The sequence below is a fragment of the Ipomoea nil genome, unplaced genomic scaffold, assembly GCF_001879475.1.
Source record: "Ipomoea nil cultivar Tokyo-kokei standard unplaced genomic scaffold, Asagao_1.1 scaffold1525, whole genome shotgun sequence".
Lineage (NCBI taxonomy): Eukaryota > Viridiplantae > Streptophyta > Magnoliopsida > Solanales > Convolvulaceae > Ipomoea > Ipomoea nil.
Window position 1 is genome coordinate 341,069 of NW_017617953.1, and position 19,794 is coordinate 360,862.

The following is a 19,794-nucleotide window of genomic DNA, read 5'->3' on the forward strand; positions in this document are numbered from 1 at the left end:
TTAAACTTTTGATTGAAGTACATTAACTCTTTAACCAGTTAATGATCTCTTGGACTTTTTAGTGGCATGAAGTGGCTCTCCTAAATAGGACGTCATGAGTTTGAGAGTCTTTGTGATTCAATTGGTTGAGAAAGTACTTAAAAATAAATATTACATTGTATCAAAGTAAGTTGTTGGAAAAAATCTCTTAAAAAGATAGTAATCCGTTTTTTTCATATACAATAAAATAACACACATGTTACTTTGGCCGAGTGGTTAAGGCGTGTGCCTGCTAAGTACATGGGGTTTCCCCGCGAGAGTTCGAATCTCTCAGGCAACGATAGAAGTAAACTTTTTAATTATTTGAAGCAATGCAATTTTCTTTGGTTAATACAAAAACTATTTTGAAATAATGAAATTCATTTTAAATTTTAAATTGTAGGATATGAACTCTTTAACCAGTAAATGATCTTGTGGTCTTTTTAGCGGCATGAAGTAGCTCTCCGATATAGGAGGTCATGGGATTGAGCCCCATTTGGGAAATATTGATTATTTGTGATTTGAAAAATGCAATTTTCTTTGGTTAATTCCAAAAAATAAAAAATAAAATCTTGTAACTATTTTAATATATTGAAGTTCGTTTTAAACTTTTTATTGAAATACATTAACTCTTTAACCAGTAAATGATCTTGTGCACTTTTTAGTGGCATGTAGTGGCTCTCCTAAATGGGACGTCATGAGTTTGAGAGTCTTTGTGATTCAGTTGGCTGAGAAAGTACTTAAAAACAAATATTACATTGTATCAAAGTAAGTTGTTGGAAAAAATCTCTTAAAAAGATAGTAATCCGTTTTTTTCATATACAATAAAATAACGCACATGTTACTTTGGCCGAGTGGTTAAGGCGTGTGCCTGCTAAGTACATGGGGTTTCCCCGTGAGAGTTTAAATCTCTCAGGCAACGATAGAAGTAAAATTTTTATTTATTTGAAACAATGCAATTTTCTTTGGTTAATACAAATCTATTTTGAAATAATGAAATTCGTTTTAAATTTTTAACTGTAGGATATGAACTCTCTAACCAGTAAATGATCTTGTGGTCTTTTTAGCGGCATGAAGTAGCTCTCCGATATAGGAGGTCATGGGATTGAGCCCCATTTGGGAAATATTGATTCTTTGTGATTTAGTAGGTTGAGGAAGTAGTTATAAACAAATATTACATTGAAACAGAGTAATTTGTAGAAAAAAAAAAACTAAAAAAAAATAATGATCCGTTTCAATTTTTCTACCATAAAAGAACACACATGTTTTTTTAGCCGAGTGGTTAGGGCGTGTGCCTGCTAAGTACATGCGTTTTCCCAACGAAAGTCCAAATCTCTCAAGCAAAGATAAAAGTAAATTTTAAATTATTTAAATCAATGCAATTTTTTTGGTTAATTCCAAAAAAAAAAATAAAAAAATATTGTAACTATTTTAAAATATTGAAGTTCGTTTTAAACTTTTGATTGAAGTACATTAACTCTTTAACCAGTTAATGATCTCTTGGACTTTTTAGTGGCATGAAGTGGCTCTCCTAAATAGGACGTCATGAGTTTGAGAGTCTTTGTGATTCAATTGGTTGAGAAAGTACTTAAAAATAAATATTACATTGTATCAAAGTAAGTTGTTGGAAAAAATCTCTTAAAAAGATAGTAATCCGTTTTTTTCATATACAATAAAATAACACACATGTTGCTTTGGCTGAGTGGTTAAGGCGTGTGCCTGCTAAGTACATGGGGTTTCCATGTGAGAGTTCGAATCTCTCAGGCAACGATAGAAGTAAATTTTTTAATTATTTGAAACAATGCAATTTTCTTTGGTTAATACAAAAACTATTTTGAAATAATGAAATTCGTTTTAAATTTTTAATTGTAGGATATGAACTCTTTAACGAGTAAATGATCTTGTGGTCTTTTTAGCGGCATGAAGTAGCTCTCCGATATAGGAGGTCATGGGATTGAGCCCCATTTGGGAAATATTGATTCTTTGTGATTTAGTAGGTTGAGGAAGTAGTTATAAACAAATATTACATTGAAACAGAGTAATTTGTAGAAAAAGAAAAACTAAAAAAAATAATGATCCGTTTCGATTTTTCTACCATAAAAGAACACACAAGTTTTTTTTAGCCGAGTGGTTAGGGCGTGTGCCTGCTAAGTAGATGCGTTTTCCCAACGAGAGTCCAAATCTCTCAAGCAACGATAAAAGTAAATTTTAAATTATTTGAAACAATGCAATTTTCTTTGGTTAATTCCAAAAAATAAAAAAATAAAAAAAATATTGTAACTATTTTAAAATATTGAAGTTCGTTTTAAACTTTTGATTGAAGTACATTAACTCTTTAACCAGTTAATGATCTTGTGGACTTTTTAGTGGCATGAAGTGGCTCTCCTAAATAGGACGTCATGAGTTTGAGAGTCTTTGTGATTCAGTTGGTTGAGAAAGTACTTAAAAATAAATATTACATTGTTTCAAATTAAGTTGTTGGAAAAATCTCTTAAAAAGATAGTAATCCGTCTTTTTCATATACAATAAAATAACACACTTGTTGCTTTGGCCGAGTGGTTAAGGCGTGTGCCTGCTAAGTACATGGGGTTTCTCCGCGAGAGTTCGAATCTCTCAGGCAACGATAGAAGTAAATTTTTTAATTATTTGAAACAATGCAATTTTCTTTGGTTAATACAAAAACTATTTTGAAATAATGAAATTCGTTTTAAATTTTTAATTGTAGGATATGAAATCTTTAACCAGTAAATGATCTTGTGGCCTTTTTAGCGGCATGAAGTAGCTGTCCGATATAGGAGGTCATGGGATTGAGCCCCATTTGGGAAATATTGATTCTTTGTGATTTAGTAGGTTGAGGAAGTAGTTATAAACAAATATTACATTGAAACATAGTAATTTGTAGAAAAAAATAACTAAAAACAAATAATGATCCGTTTCGATTTTTCTACCATAAAAGAACACACAAGTTTTTTTAGCCGAGTGGTTAGGGCGTGTGCCTGCTAAGTACATGCGTTTTCCCAACGAGAGTCCAAATCTCTCAAGCAAAGATAAAAGTAAATTTTAAATTATTTGAAACAATGCAATTTTCTTTGGTTAATTCCAAAAAAAAAAATAAAAAAAATATTGTAACTATTTTAAAATATTGAAGTTCGTTTTAAACTTTTGATTGAAGTACATTAACTCTTTAACCAGTTAATGATCTTGTGGACTTTTTAGTGGCATGAAGTGGCTCTCCTAAATAGGACGTCATGGGTTTGAGAGTCTTTGTGATTCAGTTGGTTGAGAAATTACTTAAAAATAAATATTACATTGTATCAAAGTAAGTTGTTGGAAAAAATCTCTTAAAAAGATAGTAATCTGTTTTTGTCATATACAATAAAATATCACACATGTTGCTTTGGCTGAGTGGTTAAGGCGTGTGCCTGCTAAGTACATGGGGTTTCCCTGTGAGAGTTCGAATCTCTCAGGCAACGATAGAAGTAAATTTTTTAATTATTTGAAACAATGCAATTTTCTTTGGTTAATACAAAAACTATTTTGAAATAATGAAATTCGTTTTAAATTTTTAATTGTAGGATATGAACTCTTTAACGAGTAAATGATCTTGTGGTCTTTTTAGCGGCATGAAGTAGCTCTCCGATATAGGAGGTCATGGGATTGAGCCCCATTTGGGAAATATTGATTCTTTCTGATTTAGTAGGTTGAGGATGTAGTTATAAACAAATATTACATTGAAACAGAGTAATTTGTAGAAAAAAAAAACTAAAAAAAAATAATGATCCGTTTCGATTTTTCTACCATAAAAGAACACACAAGTTTTTTTAGCCGAGTGGTTAGGGCGTGTGCCTGCTAAGTACATGCATTTTCCCAACGAGAATCCAAATCTCTCAAGCAACGATAAAAGTAAATTTTAAATTATTTGAAACAATGCAATTTTATTTGGTTAATTCCAAAAAAAAAAATAAAAAAAATATTGTAACTATTTTAAAATATTGAAGTTCGTTTTAAACTTTTGATCGAAGTACATTAACTCTTTAACCAGTTAATGATCTTGCGGACTTTTTAGTGGCATGAAGTGGCTCTCCTAAATAGGACGTCATGAGTTTGAGAGTCTTTGTGATTCAGTTGGTTGAGAAAGTACTTAAAAATAAATATTACATTGTATCAAAGTAAGTTGTTGAAAAAAATCTCTTAAAAAGATAATAATCCGTTTTTTTAGTACTACAAGAAAAATGCTCATAGACAACGGTTATTAACCGTTGTCGTAGGGGTATAATTTCTGTTGTTGAAGCCGGTGTTGTTGTAAGTCCCGCGCATAGACAACGGTTTTTTAACCGTTGTCTTTTCTAGAAACAACAACGGTTTTTTAACCGTTGTCTATTAAGTGTTGTTGAAGCCGGTGTTGTTGTAAGTCACGCACATAGACAACGGTTAATAACCGTTGTCTTTTCAAGAAACGACAACGGTTTTTTAACCGTTGTCTATTAAGTGTTGTTGAAACCGGTGTTGTTAAAAGTCATGCACATAGACAACGGTTATTAACCGTTGTCTTTTCTATAAACAACAACGGTTTTTTAACCGTTGTCTATTAAGTGTTGTTGAAACCGGTGTTGTTAAAAGTCACACACATAGACAACGGTTATTAACCGTTGTCTTTTCTACCAACGACAACAGTGTTTTAACCGTTGTATATTAAGTGTTGTTGAAACCGGTGTTGTTAAAAGTCACGCACATAGACAACGGTTATTAACCGTTGTCTTTTCTACCAACAACAACGGTTTTTTAGCCGTTGTCTATTAAGTGTTGTTGAAACCGGTGTTGTTAAAAGTCACGTACATAGACAACGGTTTTTAACTGTTGTCTTTTCTTTAAAAGACAACAGTTATAAACTATTGTCTATTGTGTGTTGTTGAAATCGCTTTTGTCACACCCATAAACTGTTGTCTTTTGTAGAAAAGTCAACGGTTTCTAACTGTTGTCTATTGTAAAATAGACAACGGATTTTAACCGTTTTTCACCTGCTTAAATTATAATCGTATAAAAAAAAATTATCCATTCACCATATGTTGCAAAGTGTAGTTACATAATTGTGCACAAGCTAATAAGGTTCAAAATAACAAGTCAAAAGACTTCCATGACCAATTCTAATTATCATCCAAGTCATAATACTACTACACAAAAAACAATTCCACGAACCAATTCAAGTCCAAATGATCACAACGTTCTAATGACCAAATCATACCTACTCTATATGACTTGATAGAATATTGGCCCATTCAGATCGCACCAGATCAATAACCGCTTTGTCATAATCAACTTGTTGGAACTACATGTAAAAAGTGAGTAAATAAATTAGTATACATATAATAAATTTGCAATGAAATTCGAAATAAGTTAGGAATAATTTGCAAGAACCACTAACCTTGAACTATGAAGTTTCTTTAGTTCATTCTCCATGAAACTTTCTAATTTTGAAAACTTCTAGAAACTCAATAACTTAAGTACAAAATTTTCAAAGAAATGCTGCCTATGAACTATGAAGTTACTTCAATAGGTAGAGGATAATATGTTGAACTTGTATTGTAAGAAATGACCTTGTTACTCTGTTAGTGAATCAGCAGGAGCAAAGTATAACCAATGATAAAAGGATTACAAAAAATCCATTATTTATGAAAGAAAGGTTTTGAAGGCATAAGGTTCACCAATAGCTCTATAATTCCAAGAGTTATAAGAGTAGTACTGTCAGTACTCAAACAATGTGTTAAACACATAACCTGTGAATTTGAACTCAAACTAGTTGGCAGTCCAAAATTATATTTGTCAATGGGTTACCTATTCAGTGTAGCAGAAACAGTTTCTTGCACAGCAGCCCTCCAGTTGTATCCCTTATTTGATGTAAGATATATAGCACCTTCATCAGTTACCATTTCTGCACTGTTTTCACCTGTAGCTTGTATATATACCTGCAAATAAAAGATAAATGATTTCTTTGAGATGAATGGAATTCAGAAAAAGATAATAGAACTCACAAAAGTAAAGAGTCCATTAATTGTCTTTACTTCTTAGCTTCCCAGGTTAAGTATCCAGAAATTTCAATGGACAAATCTTAAGGTGCTACTTTCAAGAAACCAAAGATATAATAATAACAACAGCAACCAGCAATAGTGATAACAATACAAATTCAGGAAATTCTCAGTTTTCAGTTAGTGCAAATCAAGCAATGATGTGATCATTGTATGTAAAACAAAAACAATGAAGGTCCAAATTATAGGTAAAAGATAATGTGTAACACTTTAGTAAACAAGAGTTGGTGTGACTTTGTGGGTTTAGCCTAAATACATAAGTGTTAGTGTGGCTTGGTGGGTTTAGCTTGGTTCTACTTTATACAATCATTGTCTTGGTTCTCAGGGACAACATAGAACCAAACTTGTTATATATTTGATGTTGCACTTAAATACACAAGTGTTGGTGTGGCTTGGTGGGTTTAGCTTAGTTTATTATGTTAGAAGTTTTGGGTTCCATTTTTCCTAGAGGCATCCTAACCTATTTTATAAAATCGTTGTCTTGGTTTTCATAGACAACCCAGTTATATACCAGATGTTGCACTTTGGTATATAAGAGTTTGTGTTGCTTAGTTGGTTAAATCTTATTTGTTATGTTTGAGGTTATAGGTTCAACTCTTGTTAATAACATCCTTGTTTTTATTTTATACAATTGTTGTCTTTTATAAAATAATGATGCGCAAAGACAACGATTTTTTATAACCGTTGTCTTTGTAGTGTTGTGTATTCAAATACGCTTAAAGACAACATACCAAAGACAACGTTAAATAAAACCGTTGTCTTAAACAAATAAAGAACGCGCAACGACAACGGTTATATAAAACCGTTGTCATTGTAGTGTTGTGTATTCAAGTGCTATTAAAGACAACACATAAATGACAACGGTTAAATAAAACCGTTGTCTTTTATAAAATAATAATGCGCAAAGACAACGGTTTTAAAAAACCGTTGTCTTTGTAGTGTTGTGTATTCTAGTGCGCTTAAAGACAACACACAAACGACAACGGTTAAATAAAACCGTTGTCGTTTTTTAAAAAAAGAGCGCACAAAGACAACAGTTTTAAACAACCGTTGTCTTTTTAGTGTTGTGTATTCTAGTGCGCTTAAAGACAACACAGCAACGACAACGGTTAAAAAAACCGTTGTCTTTTAAAAAAAAAAACGCACATAGACAACGGTTTTAAAAAACCGTTGTCGTTGTGGTGTTGTCTTTTCACAAAATGCACAAAGACAACACACTTATAACAACGGTTATATAAAAACCGTTGTCTTTGACAAAAATGTTGCATCAAAGACAACGGTTTTGGACCAAACTGTTGTCTTTTATACAAAAGACAACACTTTTCTTAATAACTGTTGTCTTTCTAGTGTTGTCTATGTGCATTTTTCTTGTAGTGACTAAAGTGATTAAATCTTTTTAACACTTTCTCAATGTAATGAGATTGTGTTAAACTTACACCATCCTGAAGTTTAATTATTCTTATCCCAAGAATAACTTCTGCTTCTCCTAAATCTTTCATGGAAAAACTGGAACTAAGAAAATCCTTAGTTTCCTTAACCTTTTCCAAATCAGTACCAAAGATCAACATGTCATCTACATATAAGCAAATAATAACCCCTTGTCCTTGGTTATTAAATTTGCTGTAGATGCATTTATCTGACTGATTTATTCTGTACCCATTAGCTAGCACCACTTGATCAAACCGATCATGCCATTGCTTAGGGGCTTGTTTTAAGCCATAAAGTGACTTAATCAATTTGCAAACTTTATTTTCTTGGCCTGCAACCACAAAACCTTCTGGTTGCTTCATGTAAACCTCCTCCTCCAATTCACCATTTAAAAATGCAGTCTTAACATCCATTTGGTGAACCACTAGATTGTGTATAGCCGAAATGGCAATTAACAATCTAATAGTAGCAATTCTTGCTACTGGAGCATAAGTGTCAAAGAAGTCAACTCCTTCTTTCTGCTTAAAGCCCTGTGCGACAAGTCTGGCTTTAAATTTTTCAATGGTACCATCAACTTTCATTTTCTTTTTGAAAATCCACTTGCAGCCTATTGGTTTACTACCATTCGGTGGATTAGTTAAAATCCACGTATTATTCCCCATTATAGAATCCATCTCATCATTTATTGCTTCTTTCCAGAAAGCAATATCTTGAGAATTCATGGCTTCCTCAAAAGTATTAGGATCATCCTCTATATTAAAATAATATAGATTTTTAGTCTCTGTACACTCCCTTGATCCTTCTATCAAGTACATTTGGAAATCTGGTCCAAATGTTTTTTTCTTTTCTTGTTCTTTTACTTTTTCTAAGCTCAGGTTCCTGTGAACTTGCATGATCATGAATTTGATCATCAACTTTGGTCCCACTAGAACTGGGAATTAAATCCTTAGTTCTATTTATTGATGAAAAACGATTTTCATCAAAGATAGCATCTCGGGACTCTATTACGGTATGAACCGAAATAAAATCATTTGGTTCTATAACATAGAACCTGTATGCTTTGCTGTGTTCTGCATATCCTATAAAAATACAGTCTATGCCTTTTTCTCCCAGAGCCTTCCGTTTAGGTTCTGGCAACCGTACCACGGCCCTGCAACCCCAAACTTTCAAGTAATTCAAGTTTGGTTTTCTGGCTCAAAAAAAAAAAAAAGTTTGGTTTTCTTTTGTGCCAAAGTTCATAGGGAGTTACCCTATTTCTTTTGTTAGGAACTCTATTGAGAATATAACATGCAGTTAGCATGGCTTCTCCCCAGAAACCTTCACTTAGACCGGAAACTGATAACATGCAGTTTACCATTTCTTTGAGTACTCTATTTTTCCTTTCTGCTACACCATTTTGTTGTGGTGTATAAGGAGCTGTGGTCTCATGAATGACACCAATAGATTGGAAAAATAATGGGTCATAATATTCACCACCTCTGTCAGTACGTAAAATTTTTACTAACTGACTAGTTTGCAATTCCACCTCCAATTTAAATATTTTAAATTTTTCTAAGGCTTCATCCTTAGAATGCAGGAGGTACACATAGCAGAGTCTTGAATAGTCATCAATGAATGTGACTATATATTTTTTATTTCCCAAAGATGGGGTGCTATGAAAATCACACAAGTCACTGTGAATTAATTCAAGTAAAATTGAATTCCTTTTTATACTAGGAAAAGGATTCCTAGTTATTTTATTCAACATGCATGCACTGCATTGTTCCATATTCAGATCAAAGGATGGAATTAATCCATCTTTAGCCATCTCACATACACTTTTATAGTTTACATGACATAAACGAAAATGCCATAATGAAGATGTACAAACTGAATACACATAACCAACAATATTATTAATATTCAACTTAAACATATTGTTTGATAGAAATCCTTGGCCTACAAAGATACCGGCCTTGGATAAAATAAATCTATCTGCTTCAAAAACTAGTTTAAAACCACACTTGTTTAATACAATGCCAGAAACTAAATTTTTTCTAACATCTGGGGCATGATACACATCTGTGAGTGTCAACTTCTTTCCAGAAGTAAGCAACAACTCAACTTGTCCAATGCCTTTGACTTTCACCATGGAATCATTTCCCATGTACAGGCTTGGACCATCATTCGACTTTTATAAATCTTATAAAGATTTATATCATTGCAGACATGTCTGGTTGCCCCAGTATCAACCCACCATGAGTCATCAGTCTGCATGACACAAATTTCAGATATCATAGCAATGAAATTTTCAGTACTATCAGAAACAAGATTAATTATTTTACCTTGTTTCCATTGGCCACTTCCCTGGTCATGATCACCAGAATTTTTACCTTCCATTTGTGCCTTTCTTTTCTTCCAGACTTCACAGTCTTTTTTAAAGTGTGGACCGTTGCACACCCAGCATGATATAGATGTCTTTCCTTTTCCTTTTCCTTTCTTCTTAAACTTTGAAGAATTTGTGGCCTTTCCTGGCTTCCCTTTTCCTTTACGGTTCCCACTTGATTTGCCTTCATCAACATAGTTGATGACAGAACCTGAAGCCCCGGTGACCTTTGCACCACCAGCATTCTTACTTTCTTGCAGTCTGATTCCCTCCTCAACCCGAAGGTCAACCCCCAACTGTTCCATGGTAAGAGCTTCCTTTTTATGCTTTAAGGTACGTTGTACCTTTTTCCAGGAAGGGGGCAACTTATCAATGATACTGGCTATGGCAATGGAATCATCCATATGCATATCATGTTGCCTCATTTGCCCAAGTATCCTGACAATCTCATGGAATTGTTCCATGACCGGACGATTGTCCACCATTTTATAATCATTGAACTCACTTACCAGGAATTTCTTACTAGAGGCATCCTCAGATATGTGCTTTGCTTCAAGTACATCCCAGAGGTCCTTTGAGGATTCCTCATACTGATAAATATCAAAGAGGGTGTCAGACATACCGTTCAGAATATGGCCACGGCAGGCAAGGTCATCATTCTCCCATTTGAGTCTCCGGCGAGTTGCCTCGAGAGTCTCATCTTCTCGTTCCTCCGGCTTTGGGGTACTTAGTATGTATGCCACGTTCAGAGCCGCAAGGAGGAACTTCATCTTCTTCTGCCACCTACGGAAGCCCACGCCTTCAAACTACTCTAACTTAGGGAAGTTGGTTGCAAAGTCCAGAAGTCCAGAACTCATCCTTCCTCAGAAACAGAATTTTAAAGCTTATAGATTGTTTGAAAAATGGAGTGTTTGATGATAGGGAAGTGAGGAAACAGGATCTTCAGGCGTGTGATCACTTTCTTATAAGCTTTAAATCTCCCTTATATAAAGCAACAAGGTTCAAGATTTAATCTTATGGGATACAAGAAGATGATGAAATTCTTAAGTTGCTTTGTTTAAGAACTTCCTGTTGAAATGCAGTACCGTGAAATATCTCAGTTTAATGCAAGTTTATTGCATGTTTCTTTCTTCAGATGTTTCTCCATATATTTATAGATGCAAAATATAACTGTTGGAGAAGTTACATGGAAGTTAATTATTTGAATTTAAAACTCAACTCCCATAAGATAGATCTTATCTGATATATCAGACATGAGAAAATATATAATTGAATATTATATATATTCATATGATATGGACCTTCGTAGGTTCATGCACTGCACACAAAATAACAAAGTAAAAAATATATATATTATATATTTATTAACTCATTGCATGCTAACATGCAAAATAAATAAATAAATAAATAATATATATTATATTAATACTTACATGCATGCAGCATTCATTTAGAACCAAGCTTTTGTTAATAGCTTTTGTTTGGCTTTCGTTATTAACACTTTCGTTATTAATAACACATTCGTTATTAAAGCTATTAACACTTTCGTTATTAGCTTTTGTTTCAACTTTCGTTAATAGCTTTTGTTTCCCTTCGTTAATTCATGAGGCCGAAAGGTCCAAGACATTTCATGCACTCATTCGTGTAATACATTGTTCAAAGACAAATGTATTTGATTAACCAACGAAACTAACAAAAGGTCACATAACTTGTTAACGAAAGGAAACAACCCGAATCCATCTTTTCATTAACCACTTGTGCACAACGATTTGTACGCAACATTCATATTTCCCAACTTACTTTCTACCAAACTAAAATAATATTCATAACTCCACAACTCCAAATATTATTTAAGCTTTTCATGGTAGTTCATCTGAACCATTAACTCTCATTACTATATAAATCTCTAATAGAGATTACATCTTCAATGGAACCAAGTAAGTCATATCTTTCCTATTTAATTAAAAGTCCATGATCATGAACATTGTTTAGTTGATTGATTTGATTTACATGCGATCATTGTTAATTGTGCTTCCGCATTTAAGTTATAGCGCATAAAGGATTATTTAACATTTGGTATCAGAGCCTGCTTGTAAATTGATTAATCACTAAAATTAGGGTTCATGATATTTGGTGATTTTTTTAATTATAAGGTTTATTTGATTATGGGTTGTTGATTATTATCCATGTCAAGTGTTCTCATAACTGTACATATATAATTATGGAATTAATATTATACGTGTGTATGCACATGTGATTGTACAGTTCGTTGTTGATGGGTACGTATAGTACTGCCTTGTTTCTGTTAAAACCCATTCGTATACTGTCTGTATGAAATTGTTAATGGAATCAAAATCAATTTGTTGATTTGGAATCAAATGGATCATTATATATAAGTATATACGTACTATATGTTGATTGGCAATGTTTGGCATCAAGCTATGTATGTACAATTCAAGGCTATATATGTACTGTTCAGACATGTAGTGCAATTTTGTTTTCTTCCAAGCATCACATATATGTCATACGTGTATGTATATACTGTAATGTATATATGTTTTTGGAATTGAATCATATGGAATCATGTTAGTTGTACTGTGTGTTCGTACGGTATATGATTCATATGTTATATGGTTTGTCTCTATCAAATTATGAATTATATGTTATAAGAGAACGACATATAAATTAAGGTTTATTTTGTTTGGACAATTAAATTGAGTCTATTTGGGTTTATTTAAAGTATTATGGGGTCACTTTAAATTTTAGGCTCATTTAATTTGTGTTTATATTTGAGTCTATTTGGGTTATTTAAAGTATTATGGATTTGCTTTAAGTTCTAGGCTCATTTAATTTGAGTTTATATTTGAACCGTTTGGTTTATTTAAGGCATCAAGGACTCATGGTTGGAGGTTATATCCATTTATTAATTTATTTATATGTTTATAAATGCATTATTAGCATAAGGCGAGTGTGTTAGTCGCCAAAGCGGCCCACTCATGGTAATAGCTAATTAATCATTTATGTTTATAACATATATATAAATTAAGGTTTATTCACATAAATGATTTATTAGCATAAGGCGAGTGTGTTAGTCGCCAAAGCGGCCCACTCATGGTAATAGCTAAATGATCATTTATGTTTATGTTTGCAACATAAATTAAGGATTATTCACATAAATAAATTATTAGCATAAGGCGAGTGCGTTAGTCACCAAAGTGGCCCACTCAAGGAAATAGCTAAATAATTATTTATGTTTACAAATGTTTATCGTACACAAGTATTTTGCATCGTTGAATGACACTAAAGGATTGATAAACATTTGTGATCATTAACACATGGTTCTAGCGGTTGCCCAAAGGTAGATCAGACATGTGATTAATGACAATTTAGGAGATTATGATTCTTGTTTTGTTAATATGTAGTGCATGTCCAAAGATGGCCTATATATTAAATTGAAACTTGATGAATAGTCTCATTCAAGTATGTGTGAATGATGCATGTCGGTAAATTGACAATGTATTTAAATTTGACCCAAAGGCGGATTTAAATACAAACTTAAGGTCTATAAATTATAGTCTGAATAAAGGTTTGTTACTCAAAGCAATTGATAAATGTGAGATAAATGTTTGCAGTGAACACTATCGTATCACGCTATAAGGTGACAGTTTTAATGTCAGTGATAATAGCAGCAAATCTAAAAGTAGTAAAGAAGGTCAAGCATCCTATGAAGGTGCAAGGTAATGTTCAGAAAGTGCATAAATGCTATTTCCGTAACAAACCTGGGCACAAGAAGGCTGAATGTCTGAAGAGGAAAGCTTGGATGGAAATAAAAGTATACATTCAGTTTCAGTATGCTTTGAGTGCAATCTTGTTAAGGTTCCTTCTAATACTTGGTGGTTAGGCACTGGTGCTAGAACACATGTTTATAACATTAAGCAGGATTTTGATGTTTTAACCTCACAGGGAAAATGAAAAGTATGTATTTTCATGGGAAACATGATGAAAGCTAGAATTGAAGGTATTGGAACTTACATAATTAAGCTGGATACAGGTTTTTGCCTTGATCTTGAGAATTGTCTGTATGTTCCAAATTGTTCTAGAAATCTTGTTTCAACAGCTAGGTTGGAAACATTGAGTTTTTACTTTAAGATTGGAAACAAATGTTTGTATCAACAAAAACCTTTATGGTTCTGGTGTTTTGTTGGATACACTATACTGTTTCAATCTTAATGATGACTTTGTTAATTCCTTGTTTAATGTGATGTTTGTGTTAAAAGGAGTGCGCCAAAAGAATCTTCAGCTGACTTGTGGCATAAAAGGCTTGGTCATATATCCAAAGAAAGGATATTGAGACTTATTAAAGTTCGAATTTTGTCTCAATTGGATTTTACTGACTGGAATGGTGCATGTGTCGATTGCATAAAGGTAAAGCAAGTCAGACATGTATCAGTACACTCAGCCACAAGAAGCTCATGATTACTTGTTTTAATACATACAGATATCTGTGGTCTCTTTTGATGATCCGTCTTGGAGCGGTGATAAATACTTTATTACCTTTATTGATTATCATTCTAGGTACTGTTACATCTATTTACTGCGTGAAAGATCTCAGTCTGTGGATGTCCCAGAGACATTCATATTTGAAGTTGAGAGTCAGTTAAATAGAAAGGTAAAGACAACTAGATCATATAAAGGTAATGAGTATTATGGGAAAACATCAAAAGTTGGACAAATTCTCGGCCCATTTAAAGAAATTCCTCGAATCTAAGGGCATTTGTGCATTATACACAATGCTAGGCACACCACATCAAAATGGTGTGGAAGAAAGGTGAAATCGTACTCTAAGGGAAATGGTTAGGAGTAAGGTAAATAACTGTACATTGACTGTTTCATTATGGATATATGCATTAAAGACAACAGCATATTTACTCAATAGGGTTCCTAGTAAGGTTGTTTTTTTTTTTTAAACACCTTATGAACTGTGGACAAGAAGGAAACCTAGTTTGAGGCATCTTCACATTTGGGGCTGTCAAGCTGGAGTGAGGATATATAATCCACATGAAAATAAATTGGAATCCATAACCATTAGTGGTTATTTCATTGGATATCCAGAAAGGTCTAAAGGGTACATGTTTATTGTCCTAATCATAAGTACGAGGATTGTTGAGTCTGGTGATGCTCGCTTTATTTAAAATGGCGAAGTCAGTGGGAGTGTGGGAGCTCGTAATGTTGAGATTAAGGAGTCATTGATGGTTCCAGATTATCAAGTGATCCTTTTTCCTGTTGTTGTTCCTATTGCTGCAATGCAGTGTAGCCTTATGGAAATACTTTGGAACAACAACAACTAGATGCTCAAATTCCACATGAGAAAGCTATTGTAAATGAAGATGAGGTTGAAACTCAAGAAGATGATCAAGTGAAATCTCAGTAGGAAGTGGCATTAAGGAGATCTACTAGATAGAAAAGATCAGCCATTCCTGATAACTATATTGTTTATGCACTTGAACATGAAAGTGACTTGAGCATTGATAATTATCCAGTCTCATTTAACCAAGCCATGCAGGATAATAATTCTCCTTGAGAATTATTTTGGTTTTGGTGGCTCATTCAGTTCTTGAGCTCCACCAAATGGTTGTTAAAATTGCCTTTCTGAATGGTAAATTAAAGGAGGAAGTATACATGGATTAGCCGCAAGGCTTCATGGCCACAGGAAAGGAAAATCTGGTATGTAGATTGAAGATGTCGATCTATGGATTAAAACATGCTTCTAGACAATGGTACTTGAAATTGTCATTTGGTTTTGTACTGATCACTGTTGATCGGTGTATCCACATAAAGGTTTAATGGAAGCAAGTTTGTAATCCTAGTATTACATGTTGACGACATTCTTCTTGCTGCTAATAATAAAAGGGATGTTGCGTGATGTTAAGGAATATCTTTCTAAGAACTTTGAGATGAAGGATATGGGTGAGACTTCATATGTGATTGGAATAAGAAATATTCCGTAATAGATCACATGGGATTTTAGGTTCATCTTAGAAGACTCACATTAACAACGTTTTAGAAAGATATAAACTGGAAATCTGCAAAGAGGGTCCTGTGATACTTATAAGGCACTAAGGACCACATGCTCACCTATAAAAGGAACGAATAACCTGGAGGTTATAGTTTATTCGGATTCAGACTATGCCGGATGTTTGGATACCCGAAAATCCACATTCGAATATATTTTTTCCACTTGCTCATGGAGCAATATCTTGGATGAGTGTGAAGGAGCCTGTCATTGCCACTTCCACTATAAAGGCAGAATTTGTAGCATGCTTTGAGGCTACAATTCAATAATCATGGCTGCGTAATTTCATTGAGGATTCATTATGATAATACAGCAGCTATGTTCTTCTCAAAGAACGACAGATATACTAGTGGTGCCAAGCACATGGATTTGAAATTTCTGTCTGTTAAGGAGAAGGCACAAAATCAAAAGAGTATCAATAGTGCATATTGGCACCGATCTTATGATCACGGATCCGTTGACTAAGGGATTGGCGCCCACGACCTTCATTGGCCAGATTGGAAGGATGGGCATACTGGTAAAGTCCTTGTATAACGGTTAACTCTGCCATACATGTATGGATTTATGTTTGATAGCACATCAGGTTGATGATACTCTTAGATATCTATTCAGGTTTTGATTTTGTTATGGTTGATGTTGATCACTTATTTATGCATAATTCAGAAGTGATAACAATGGTCTTGTTTAAGACATAAGGAATAAGGTACTTTCAGATTTTACCTTATTATTATGGTTCGAATTCATATTAACTGTGATACATGGAAGGGAGCGGGACGCTATGTCAGGCCTGTAAGCGCCATGATTCGGTTAATAAAGTTCGATAAGGTGGTGACTTTTACATTTTCATATTAAGTGAGATCAAATTAAGGATTGAAAATTGTAAAGTCACGCATATATGAATCAAGTGGGAGATTGTTAGAAATAATTTATTCCTAACGTTGATTCATATAATTAAGGTGTCATGCTCATATGAATCAGTGGGAGACTGTTAGAAATAATTATTTCCTAACAATGATTTATATAATAAAGGTTGAAATTCCATAAGGTACTCACGTTGATGATTAGTGATGTGTAAAGGCGGAATTACTGGGTGAAATTCCCTCCCTCTCATTCTGTTAAAATTTAAGTTTATAAGGGTTAAAAGATGTATAATGGATAAGGTTATGGGTCTCACAATCCTAAAGGGATTTCTATTCCTAAAGGAGGTCACATTCCTAAAAGGATTTCTATTCCTAAAGGAGGTTCCCCATTCCTCTTGAAAGAGGGTTTCTCATCACATCTATAAATACCCAGGAAAACTCTAGGGATCTCAACGGTTTCAAATCTCTAAGTTTTCTAGTCTCCGTATCATCAGGAGGTGAATAAGGTATACAGATCAGAGAGGTGAAGCATTATATTCTTGATTCATTCAATTTAGAGATTACATCTTCAATGGATTAAAAGTCATATCTTTCCAATTTAATTAAAAGTCCATGATCATGAACATTGTTTAGTTGATTGATTTGATTTACATGCGATCATTGTTAATTGTGCTTCCGCATTTAAGTTATAGCGCATAAAGGATTATTTAACATTTTTAGCCGAGTGGTTAGGGCGTGTGCCTGCAAAGCACATGTGTTTTCCCAACGAGAGTCCAAATCTCTCAAGCAACGATAAAAGTAAATTTTAAATTATTTGAAAAATGCAATTTTCTTTGGTTAATTCCAAAAATTAAAAAATAAAATCTTGTAACTATTTTAAAATATTTAAGTTCGTTTTAAACTTTTTATCGAAATACATTAACTCATTAACCAGTAAATGATCTTGTGCACTTTTTAGTGGCATGTAGTGGCTCTCCTAAATAGGACGTCATGAGTTTGAGAGTCTTTGTGATTCAGTAGGTTGAGAAAGTACTTAAAAACAAATATTACATTGTATCAAAGTAAGTTGTTGGAAAAAATCTCTTAAAAAGATAGTAATCCGTTTTTTTCATATACAATAAAATAATACACATGTTGCTTTGGCCGAGTGGTTAAGGCGTGCGCCTGCTAAGTGCATGGGGTCAGGCAACGATAAAAGTAAATTTTTTAATTATTTGAAACAATGCAATTTTCTATGGTTAATACAAAATCTATTTTGAAATAATGAAATTCATTTTAAATTTTTAATTGTAGGATATGAACTCTTTAACCAGTAAATGATCTTGTGGTCTTTTTTGCGTCATGAAGTAGCTCTCCGATATAGGAGGTCATGGGATTGAGCCCCATTTGGGAAATATTGATTCTTTCTGATTTAGTAGGTTGAGGAAGAAGTTATAAACAAATATTACATTGAAACAGAGTAATTTGTAGAAAAAAAAAAAAAGCGAAAAAAAATTAATGATCCGTTTCGATTTTTCTACCATAAAAGAACACACAAGTTTTTTTAGCCGAGTGGTTAGGGTGTGTGCCTGCTAAGTACATGCGTTTTCCCAACGAGAGTCCAAATCTCTCAAGCAACGATAAAAGTAAATTTTAAATTATTTGATACAATGCAATTTTCTTTCGTTAATTCCAAAAAAAAAAATAAAAAAAATATTGTAACTATTTTAAAATATTGAAGTTCGTTTTAAACTTTTGATTGAAGTACATTAACTCTTTAACAAGTTAATGATCTTGTGGACATTTTAGTGGCATGAAGTAGCTCTCCTAAATAGGACGTCATGAGTTTGAGAGTCTTTGTGATTCAGTAGGTTGAGAAAGTACTTAAAAACAAATATTACATTGTATCAAAGTAAGTTGTTGGAAAAAATCTCTTAAAAAGATAGTAATCTGTTTTTTTCATATACAATAAAATAATACACATGTTGCTTTGGTCGAGTGGTTAAGGCGTGTGCCTGCTAAGTACATTGGGTTTCCTCGCGAGAGTTTGAATCTCTCAAGCAACGATAGAAGTAAATTTTTTTAATTATTTGAAACAATGCAATTTTCTTTGGTTAATACAAAAACTATTTTGAAATAATGAAATTCATTTTAAATTTTTAATTGTAGGATATGAACTCTTTAACCAGTAAATGATCTTGTGGTCTTTTTAGCGGTATGAAGTAGCTCTCCGATATAGGAGGTCATGGGATTGAGCCCCATTTGGGAAATATTGATTCTTTGTGATTTAGTAGGTTGAGGAAGTAGTTATAAACAAATATTACATTGAAACACTGCAATTTCAAGAAAAAAAAAAGCTAAAAAAAAATAATGATCCGTTTCGATTTTTATACCATAAAAGAACACACAAGTTTTTTTAGCCGAGTGGTTAGTGCGTGTGCCTGCTAAGTACATGCGTTTTCCCAACGAGAGTCCAAATCTCTCAAGCAACAATAAAAGTAAATTTTAAATTATTTGAAACAATGCAATTTTCTTTCGTTAATTCCAAAAAAAAAAATAAAAAAAATATTGTAACTATTTTAAAATATTGAAGTTCGTTTTAAACTTTTGATTGAAGTACATTAACTCTTTAACAAGTTAATGATCTTGTGGACATTTTAGTGGCATGAAGTAGCTCTCCTAAATAGGACGTCATGAGTTTGAGAGTCTTTGTGATTCAGTAGGTTGAGAAAGTACTTAAAAACAAATATTACATTGTATCAAAGTAAGTTGTTGGAAAAAATCTCTTAAAAAGATAGTAATCTGTTTTTTTCATATACAATAAAATAATACACATGTTGCTTTGGTCGAGTGGTTAAGGCGTGTGCCTGCTAAGTACATTGGGTTTCCTCGCGAGAGTTTGAATCTCTCAAGCAACGATAGAAGTAAATTTTTTTAATTATTTGAAACAATGCAATTTTCTTTGGTTAATACAAAAACTATTTTGAA

At 33.1% G+C, this 19,794-nt stretch overlaps 7 non-coding genes across 7 annotated transcripts; all 7 read left to right on the forward strand.

Annotated features, from left to right (window-relative positions):
• The first annotated feature begins 237 nt into the window (after positions 1 to 237).
• TRNAS-GCU lies at positions 238 to 319 on the forward strand. Its single transcript has one exon. It is a non-coding gene; the product is annotated as a tRNA-Ser (tRNA).
• A 539-nt stretch (positions 320 to 858) lies between these two features.
• Positions 859 to 940, forward strand: TRNAS-GCU. Its single transcript has one exon. It is a non-coding gene; the product is annotated as a tRNA-Ser (tRNA).
• Positions 941 to 1,706: 766 nt separating this feature from the next.
• TRNAS-GCU lies at positions 1,707 to 1,788 on the forward strand. The gene has a single exon. It is a non-coding gene; the product is annotated as a tRNA-Ser (tRNA).
• A 771-nt stretch (positions 1,789 to 2,559) lies between these two features.
• TRNAS-GCU lies at positions 2,560 to 2,641 on the forward strand. Its single transcript has one exon. It is a non-coding gene; the product is annotated as a tRNA-Ser (tRNA).
• A 768-nt stretch (positions 2,642 to 3,409) lies between these two features.
• TRNAS-GCU lies at positions 3,410 to 3,491 on the forward strand. Its single transcript has one exon. It is a non-coding gene; the product is annotated as a tRNA-Ser (tRNA).
• A 15,299-nt stretch (positions 3,492 to 18,790) lies between these two features.
• TRNAS-GCU lies at positions 18,791 to 18,872 on the forward strand. Its single transcript has one exon. It is a non-coding gene; the product is annotated as a tRNA-Ser (tRNA).
• A 770-nt stretch (positions 18,873 to 19,642) lies between these two features.
• On the forward strand, positions 19,643 to 19,724 carry TRNAS-GCU. The gene has a single exon. It is a non-coding gene; the product is annotated as a tRNA-Ser (tRNA).
• The last annotated feature ends 70 nt before the right edge of the window (positions 19,725 to 19,794 follow it).